Source organism: Equus przewalskii, chromosome 24 (genome assembly GCF_037783145.1).
Source record: "Equus przewalskii isolate Varuska chromosome 24, EquPr2, whole genome shotgun sequence".
In the NCBI taxonomy this organism is placed as follows: Eukaryota; Metazoa; Chordata; class Mammalia; order Perissodactyla; family Equidae; genus Equus; species Equus przewalskii.
Window position 1 is genome coordinate 34,500,406 of NC_091854.1, and position 9,916 is coordinate 34,510,321.

General features: G+C 50.8%; 1 long non-coding RNA gene across 1 annotated transcript in view; it reads left to right on the top strand.

Moving 5' to 3' along the window:
- Positions 1-9,131, top strand: part of LOC139079038 (uncharacterized) — a 35,834-nt gene extending 26,703 nt beyond the window's left edge. Inside the window, exon 2 of the long non-coding RNA XR_011532297.1 lies at positions 1,447-9,131. This is a non-coding gene — a long non-coding RNA (uncharacterized lncRNA). The remainder of the gene's footprint in view (positions 1-1,446) is intronic.
- The last annotated feature ends 785 nt before the right edge of the window (positions 9,132-9,916 follow it).

A 9,916-nucleotide genomic window follows, 5' to 3' on the forward strand; every position in this document is an offset into this window, starting at 1 on the left:
TGGGCAATAGAAAGGGTTAATGACAAGTCTCCTGTTTCAGTTGGACTGCAGGCTGCATGATGCAAAGAGCACAGGCCTGAGCGTTCAAGTTCCAGAACCCAGAGCCACCTGCAGTGTCAAGTCCACCCCGTAACCTTCCTGAGATGTTTCTTTGTCATGACCTGGAGATCAGAGCAGCTGTAACGTGGGTGGAAGGAGGATAGGCTGATAGGAAGAGGCTGGGCTCTGCAATGGGCTCGACCCTCCTGGCCGAGACCCTGGTGAGGGTGAGGTTAAATGCAAGCACCGTGCTTCTGCTGACCGTGAGGACCCGCCCTGAGGTCAGCCATCCCACGGTTTCAGCCAACTTACTGCAGATGCAGCGAATCAGAATATATTTGTGAAGTCATTTAAGATTTTCCAGAATGTGCAAAGAAATGAAGAGGAAAATTACAGGCCAGATACTGAAGCTCTCATTTGAGGTGAGCCCTCCGGAGGTCAGCCCCTGACGATGAGATGCTGGGGACTGGATGTTGCAGTCGGGTTAACACAGACACTGTCTCCTTAATGGGCAATGATCTCTCGTATCTGTGCCTTTGCACATCCTGGTCACTCTGCTGAGCACGCCTATTCCTTCTCTACTTGGTTAACTCCTATTTGTTCTCCAAAAATAACCATACACAGAACACCCAGGTGCGAGGTGGTATCATGTACAGAGCACATTATGTGTGGTTTCCTGAGTGTGCTGGTCAGGCTCTTGGTTGCCAGAGAGAGAAACCCAAGCCAAACGGTCTTAAACAAAAGGCTTTGAATGGCTCGTGACACAAGGATGGTTGTGGCCCTGTCCTCAGGGTCTTGTGGCTCTGGCTCCTCCTCGGTTGGCTTCAGTCTCGTGCCACCAACAGCTCCAGGCTTACATGCTGCCATGTCAGCAGTCAGCAACCCTGAGAAAGAGCTTACCTTTCTCATCTGTTCCAGCGGAAGTTCCAGGGCCATTTTGGGTCATGTGTACATCACTGAGCCAATCTCTCGGGGTAGGGAGACGCAGCATTCTAATGGGCCAGGCCTGGGTCTGGGTCAGCCCTGGGGTCAGCGGTGACTTTACATTGGTGGTTGCTGTCTGATTGTGTCCCCACTGTCCTGACAGCCGGCCCATGGTCCTGTGTGGAGGCAGCAGTGAGCTTGTGGTGAGGTGGGCAGGGGCAGGTGAGGCCATGCTCAGCGAAAAGACTCTGGGTCAGAGCCAGGCTGGAGTTCAGGATCCGCCACCTACCGGCTATGCCAGCGGGGACCAATCAGTGATGCTCTCTGAGGCCCATCCCTTGTCTCCAAAGTACGAATAATGGTAGATGATGACAGGCCTCCGTCAGAGGGCCGAAGAGAGTGTCAGAGGAGTTAATACACGCAGAGAGTTAGGATTGTGTCTCGGACTGTCTGATTACGTGGAATTTTTATCTTTCTTCACAGTGTTCTTGGACCCGCGTCAGTCCTGGCACGTGGTAGGCGCCTGTAGGTCTTTAATGATGAATGTCATCTGCTCTTCCTACCCATCCTATGAACGCAGCGTTGTGATCCCCACCCTACAGGGGAAGAAAAGGAGACACCAAGAGGTAAAGTAACTTGTTCAAGGTCGTTCAGCCGCTGCTTCTTCAAGTCTGGACTGATGTTAGATCAGCCGACAGCAGAATCTGGGCCCACGAACACCCTGTTACCCGCTCTGCAGACCTAGCTTGGAGACGACCTCGCCGGGTGAACTCCTTTAACACCTCTCCTGCCAGGTGAGGGAGGCCCCTCCCTGAGTCCTCGTTGCCTGTCCTTGCACCGAGGACACGTTCTGTGTCTCTGCATCTCTATTTCTACCACACTGTGTTTGTGGATTCTGCAGGGTGAGGAAGAAGCTAACTCTCCTCTCCCCTGGGAGAGATGGCTTGAGACGCTTCCCCAGGGCAGAGGATGGGGAAGGAGCAGTGTCCCAGACACATGGAGAAGGTCCTGCAGATCGCAGCAGCTGGCCTGGCTGAGGGCTCACCCTGGAGGCTCTGAAACCCGACTCCTCACTTTACAGACAAGGACGCTGTGCTCAGAGGGTGGGAGGGACCCGCTAGGAGTCATACAGTCTGGGGAGGGTGCCACTGAGAGCCCAGTCTTCTGATCCCCATTCTAGATCTTTCCACCCTGTTGTGTGATGAGCAAGCTCGGGAAACAGGAAAGCCCAGGGGAAATGACGAAAGAGCCACTGGCCACTGGCCTCATGGAAAGGGCTGAGAATGAAAATACATTCAACTTTTAGCAAAGGAAGAAAAATGCAGTAACAGCTCCAACAGGAGGATAGACAGGGAAAAATTTATTAACTTAATACATATCGGGCTGAGGCAACCGGTGCTGGGTCTGGCTTTGGAGCCAGAAAGAAATTCTCAGCTGCTTTTGAGCAGAAGATTCCTCTGCTCCTCTGACACCAGTGCAGGCAGATAACAAATCCTCGGAAAGCCCAGGAACCCTGCAGATCCCAGGACCCCTCCCCTCGCCCTCGGGGTAGAGGCTAAATGCTCGTGAAGTGGGGACCACAGGCCCCATCTGGTGCCTCGGAGCAGCACAGGGCTGGGCCTCGTGGCACCTCACCCGGATCCAGGTCGGTGGCGGGGCAGCTGCTTCCTCTTCTCTAAACTGGAGCGTCCTCACTTGTAGAATGGGCTGTGCATCTACCAGTGGGAGGCCGGTGAGGGCTGAATGAGGGACTGTGGAACGTTCCGGGACAGAGCTGCCCTAAGCACTTGGCAACCAGTGTCACTGCTCCCAGGGCGGCAGTGCCCACAGACAAGCCGAGCCCTTCCCAGCCAGCGGGACGAGGACGCTGGCCTCACGCGGTCCATTCTCTGATTCCTTTCCTTTTCCTCTCGAGTTCTGTTCTGGAGGACGAAGCCGCGCAGTGTTAGGTGGCCGATTTGGGACATTTGATTCTCTGGGTCCCACACGAGGAGGGCTCCCACGAGATCAGAGTGAGACCAAGGGTTTGCGGAAAGATTTCATGTCTCTTTCTGAGAAGCTAAAATAAGAAGTGTTAACTAGTCCATGCTAATTATTTCTGCCTCGATTCTCTGAAATTCTGAGAACAGCCTATTCAATGTGGCGGCAGGTGCGCTCGAAGCCACGATGGGCCAGGAGCAGCATGGAGAGCAGAAGCCACAGGAGGCCCGCGCTCCCGGCGCCCTGTGGGAAAGCGAGTCAGATCCTGGCGCGGACTTTCTTAAATCATCAACTAAAGCAGCTCTCTGTCCCCACGCTGAAAGGACAGGAGACTCACGTTCTATGAAGAAGCGACGCGGGAGCCAGCTTCACGCAGAGAGGTCCTGGCCGCCGCCCAGGGTCGGCGCAGAGGGACCTGGGCGCCCGCTGTCTGGGTCGCGGCTTCACAGGCATCGCATCCTTTCTCTGCCTCAGTCTCCTCATCTCAGGAAATAACAGGAAAGGAAGCAATCGGGAGTGGAAAGACCTCGGGCTTTGTGTTGGAATTCTTCTGGTTGCAAATGACAGAAACCCAACCCAGAAAGCTTAAGTACCATACGTATAAATTAATATCTTAATTAATGTGGTCACTGGAGCATCTCATAGAGCAAATTACAGAAATCCTCCGAGGCTCCAGGAGAAGAGAGCCGGGGCTCAACGCCCTGGACTCTGCTCCCCCGCTGCTTTCCCTACAGGTCTGTGTTCTCTTCCCTGCTCCTCTCTCTCCACACCGAGCTCCTCCGACTGTCCAGTGTGCGTGCAGGGAGGCGGGGCCGGGACAGGTGAGAGGGGTGAGGCAGCCTGGCCCAGGGCTCACCAAGGCCTCACTTTCTGGCCCTGCAGCGCCGGCTCCCAGGCCTTGTGCCCGGGGCGCCTGGCTCACCTCGCTCGTGCCGGCCCTGCTGGGAAATGCAGCTGCCAAGAGCAGCCACTCTTAAAGAGTCTGCTTCTGTCACTCTTCTCGCTCCGTCCCACGCCCACACTCTTCAGGGCTGCTATCCTTGGGTCCCTTGGGCTAGTGTGCCCGAGGGCCGGCCGTGCTTTACGTGGTGGGGACCACGTGCCCCTTTGGAGGAGACTGAGGAGGATGCAAGGGGGCCAGTTCCAGGAAGGACGTGCTCAGCAGAGAAGGCATCGATGGCACCCCGCGTGCTGGATCGTGGCCGGGTCCTGGTGCTCCAGTGGGCTGAAGGGTACCCCCAAGAGATGCATCCACATCCAAGCCACTAGACCTGTGGATGTGACCTCATTTGGAAAAAAATGTCTTCGCAGATGTAATTAAGTTAAGGGTCTTGAGTTAAGACCGTCCTGCTATCCAGGTGGGGCCCTAAGTACAGTGATGAGTGTCCTTACAAGAGGTGCCCAGAGGAGAGAGAGAGAGAGAGGAAGAGGCAGATGAAGACAAGAGGCTGAGGCTGGAGCAATGCAGCCACAAGCCAGGGAGGCCTGGAGCCCCCAGAAGCTGGAGAGCCTCCCCTGGAGCTTCAGGAGGGAGTGTGGCCCTGCCAAGGGCTTGATTTTGTACTTCTGGCTTCCAGAACTGTGACAGAATAAATTTGTGTAGCTTTAAGCCACCAAGTCTATGGTAACTTGTTATGGTAGCCTAGAAAACTAACACAGGTGCCAAATAAGAAATCCGGGGCAGGACATATGGCTTCTGTGGCCCCCGGAGGAGGACAAGCGACAGAGAGAGGACGAGCGTGGGCCCTGGAGCCAGGCCACTGGGGTTGGCTACTGGTTCTGCCGTTTCAGAGATGTCATCATGGGCAATTATTTAACCCTGCTGGGCTTCAATTCCTCACTCCTAAAATGGGAATCACGCTGGTGAATTCACGCAGAGCTCAGAACAGCGCCTGGCGTGTTCTGTGTGCTTACTGTGAGCCGTGGTTACTCATGTATGAATTTGGGGTGACGATAACAGTTCCCCTGCCTGTCTCGTATGTTGTTGGGAAGATTTTCCGAGAGAGGACACTTAATTCCATCCAAGTCAAATGACCTGTGTGTACCAGGAAATAGGGAGGAAATGCAGGGAAAATAAAATAAACTGAATAAGCCGTCTGACCCTGAGTTTCTTATGGTCCTATTACGGGCTGAATTGTTCTGCCCTAAAATCCGTATGTTGAAGCCCCAACTCCCACAGTGACTGCACTTGGAGCTAGGGCCCTTATGGAGGTGATTGAGGTTAATGAGATCACAAGGGCGGGGCCCTAGTCCAATAGGCCTAGTGCCTATAAGAAGAGAGCTCAGAGACCACTCTCTCCCCACGTGTGCACGGAGGACAGGCCACGCGCGGACACAGTGAGAAGGGGGCCCACAGCCCAGAAAGTGAGGCCTCACTGGAAACTGCCCTGCTGCCCCTATCTTGGACCTCCAGCCTCCAGAACCGTGAGAAACCAATTTCTGTTGTTTACGCCACCCTGTCTGCGGATTCCTGTTAGTGCAGCCCAAGCAGACCAACACAAGTCCATTAGTGGGATTATAAAGCAATGCACATAGTAATTATTATATTTTATACTATTAATACCAACAGCTAATTCTTCCAAACAACATACTGTCTGTGGAAGGAAAAAGGATGCCTCTAAGGTACAAAACTTCCTTTGCTTTACCCTCTGACTCTCAGAAGTTTGTGCAAACACAGTGGAATTCAGGAAATTCGACAGCTGTGCATGAAATGCTCCCTTGAGGGATGCCAGCAGGAAGGGGGGAAGGGTAGAACGAAATGCTTTCTGCTCAGGGAGACCTTGACTTTGCGCCGTGTGTGTGCTCCTATGGCCCTCCCCTCCATGCTGTTGCCTTTGTTTGGGAAGTCTTTTAAAATCAAAACACTAGTTTTCCTCCAATGTGGGTGGAAATGAGTCTAAGGGAGGATGTTATTCCCTCACTGGAAGAGAAAATTATTTTCCCTCCACACATCAGACAAAGGCCCTTCTTCAAACGTCCCTGCCAGCTATGTTCCTGCTCACCTTTCAGGTGCACTTAAGTGTCACCTCTTCTGTGAAGCCTTCTCTGACACCACTTCTCTCAAACTAGAAGTGACTAATCCTCCCTCTGTGCCCACCACGCCGACAGGCTGACGGATCGCACTAGATTGCGAGGTCTTCCACGTCACGGGCAGTTGCCTCTACTTCTGAACGCAACCCCTCCATGGCCAATGAGGAGCCCACACTTAGGAAATTAGAAGAATGCAATGTATAAGCTGAAAGGAGCCTCACCTGTTCCTATTAACATGCGCGTGCACACGCTGTCTGGACACTTCTGTCTTCAATTCCTATCTCTTGGCACAAACTGAGTTTACCACCCACAAACCACAGTAAGAGTGGAATGTTTAAAAGTCGAAAATTGTTATCTTCTCCTGACCGCTCTAATCGTCTAGATGGACCTGATGGACCCACCCCGACACCCATCTCTGCGGCCCTGGGGAGTCTGGACATGCCTGTGGCAGTCCCCTCGAGCCCTTTGACTTGGCTCCTCACCCCATCGCTGTTCTGCTTCCCTGGCGTGGGACCCAGGGTTCCGCCCCGTCCCTGCCTCTTGAGCAGAACAGCTGATTTGGCCATCCTGGTTTTGACCGACAGCACTGACGTTTCATACTTCAGTCAACGGCTTTAGACCTCAGTGCTGTGCACCTGCATGCTAGAAAAGTGGTTTTCAAGGTGTGGTCCCTGGACCAGCCGCAGTGTCACCTGGGACTATGTTAGAAATGCGGATTATACGGCCCCACCCCAGGACTGCTGCTCCGAACCCTGGGGGTGGGGAGTCGTGCCCAGCAATCTGTGTTGAAACAGTTCCAGGTGGTTCTCATGATGCTAAAATTTGAGAACAAGCACTGTGGAAAGGCCACCTGATTTCTTCGAGTCCTCAACTCTGTGGGTGTAATTTTCACTCTGCAAGAAGAGTTTTGTGACTTAGTAAGTCCTAAGGTCCACTAAGTTCACAGGGAAGGTGCTAAATAAACAGAGTCGAGTCTGAACCCGATAGTCCCATGTTGGAGCCGTGGGTCTGAGTAACCACAGTTTCACTTCACGGAGCCTCCTAGTCACATGGGCTTCCGTGCACCTGTTTCACAAGACAGCAACACCCCCACCGCACCGTGGCAGGACCCCCACGCCTGGTGCGTGTGTCGCTCCCAGGCTCATCACACCTTGGCGAAGGAACACATGGGCCCGTGCGTCAGCCAACGTGCTGATATTCTTTTATGCAGAAGGGGAAATATGTGTCACAGTAAATGTTTGCATACTTTGGAGCAGACTTCTTTAAGAGAGAAAGAAAGAGGAAAAGAGGGAGAGACAGAAACTTTGGCTGGAGCAAGTTGAAACCTGGTTCCTTTGCAGTGCTTTTGTCACCCACCCTTGAAAAGAGCCTGCGTGCTTGCTGGGAAGGGTCCTTGCTGAGGTTCGGGTCCCTGGGGGCGGACAAGGCAGAGAGTGCTGGTTGAGACAGTCAGGAGGGAAGAGTCGATGGATTAGGGGTAGGAGTGCTCAGAACCCAGGCAGGGAAACCAAAACTGAGAGGCAGGAAAGCCCACAAGCCAAGGGGCAGGAGCTGGGAGCTAGAGGATACAGGAGAGACAGCGTGAATAATCCAGAGCTTGCTGGATGACTGCCAGTGTCCACACCCGCTTTACTGGGCTTTCACGGACAAAGTGGGGATGGATTGCTTTGAGGAACCATAAAGAAATGTTTGTTTATTAAACTAACAGTGATTCAATAATAATGATCATAACAGTGATGACGGTGATGGTCTGTGACATAGACTGACGTGGTCTCATTTCCCCCTTCTCTGTGCGCATCTCTTGGGCCCCCTGACATCCTCCCATTTAGGCTCAGAAACACAAAACAAGCATTGCTGCAAAGTGGAGAAAATAAATAAGTAAATAAATGTCTGTTAATATCTGCTGCCCATTTTTTGACTGGGTTGTTTGTGCTTTGTTTTGTTGAGTTGTGTGAGTTCTTTACATACTTAGGACATCAACCCCTTGTCTGATAAATGATTTGTAAATATTTTCTACCAGTTGGTGAGTTGTCTTTCCGTTTTGTTGATGGTTTCCTTTGCTTTGTAGAAGCTTCTAGTCTGATGTAGTCCCATTTGTTAACTTTTTCTTTTGTTTCCCTTATCCGAGTAGACATGGTATTTGAAAAGATGTGACTAAGACCAATGCCACAGAGTCTACTGCCTATATTTTCTTCTAGGATGTTTATGGTTTCAGTTATTACATTCAAATATTTAATCCATTCTGAGTTAGTTTTTGTGTATGGTGCAAGATAATGGTCTACTTTCATTCTTTTGCACGTAGCTGTTCAGTTTCCCCAACACCATTTATTGAAGAGACTTTCCTTTCTCCATTGTATGTTCTTGGCTCCTTTGTCAAAGATTTTTTTCAAGGAAAGATACACAGATGGCAAACAGGCACATGAAAAGATGCTCAACATCACTAATAATTAGGGAAATGCAAATCAAAACTACAATGAGATATCACCTTACACCAGTCAGAATGACTATAATTACCAAGACCAAAAACGATAAATGTTGGAGAGGGTGTAGAGAAAAGGAAACCCTCATACACTGCTGGTGGGAATGTAAACTGGTGCAGCCACTATGGAAAACGGTTTGGAGATTCCTCAAAAAACTAAAAATAGAAATACCATATGACCCAGTGATCCCACTCCTGGGTATCTACCCAACCACTTTGAAAACAACAATCCAAAATAACATATGCACCCCTATGTTCACTGCAGCACTATTCACAATAGCCAAGACGTGGAAGCAATTAAGTACCCATCGACTGACGATTGGATAAAGAAGATGTGGTCTATACATATATGGAACACTGCTCAGCCATTAAAAGACAAAATCATCCCATTTGCAACAACATGGATGGACCTGGAGGGTGTTATGCTAAGCGAAATAAGCCAGACAGAGAAACACAAACACCGTGTGATTTCACTCACATGTGGAATATAAACAAACACATGGACAAAGAAAATACTTCAGTGGTTCCCAGGGGAAGGGGTGGGCGCAGAGGGTGAAGGGGAGCACTTCTCTGGTGACAGACAAGAAATAAGGTACAACTGAAATCTCACATTGATGTAAACTATTGTGAATTTCAATTGAAAAAATATGTATATAAATAAAAAAATTGAAAAAATAAATGAAATTACTGTTTTTATGTTTTAGAAAACAACAGTTTAGGTGTAACAGGAAGATTTGGGAGGAGGTGAAGATAGAAAGAATTTGTTCCAACCCTTCTTTCCCATCCTCGCCCCCAGGAAGCAAATACACTAGAAAATATGATTCTCCAACTTGACAAGAAGGGAGCTGCTGAAAGATGTAGGACGCAAAGTTAGTCACCACGCAAGCTCTATCCTGGTCCCCGTTTCCTCCAGCCATGACAAGGAACAGGACCCACAGGACCCTCAGACAAATATGGGACCCGGCACAGAAGAAACCCATGCTCGCCTCAGCCCCTGACTCAGAGACGGAAGAGTCACAGGTGGTCCCCACACCCAAGTCATGCAGACTGTGGGGCATGGAATTATGCAAGTTCTGTGCTGGGCTCTCTTGATATATTTTCTGAAAGGAACGCTGCATTGTTAGACTCCTTTTAAAGAGGAAGAATGAGATTTAAGGAACCGGCCCACGACTGCACCGCGGGTACGTGGAGAGTGGCAAACCAATGCAGTCGGAGGAGAAGCGAAGGCCTTGGAGTCCTCAGGGCTCTGCCTCCGTCACCTACACGAGTGTGGACAAAACTCAGTCTTCCCTCGCCTATGACACGTGGACCTTCTCTGTGGCTGCTTCTCAGGATCCCTGAGAGGATAGCAAAGTGGGGTGTTTACTCTTTACCCTGCTTGGGGCTCTCTGAGATTCTCGAATCTGTGGTTTGATGTCCTTTGCTATTTTTTGTGAAATTCTTGGGCTTTATCCCTTCAAATAT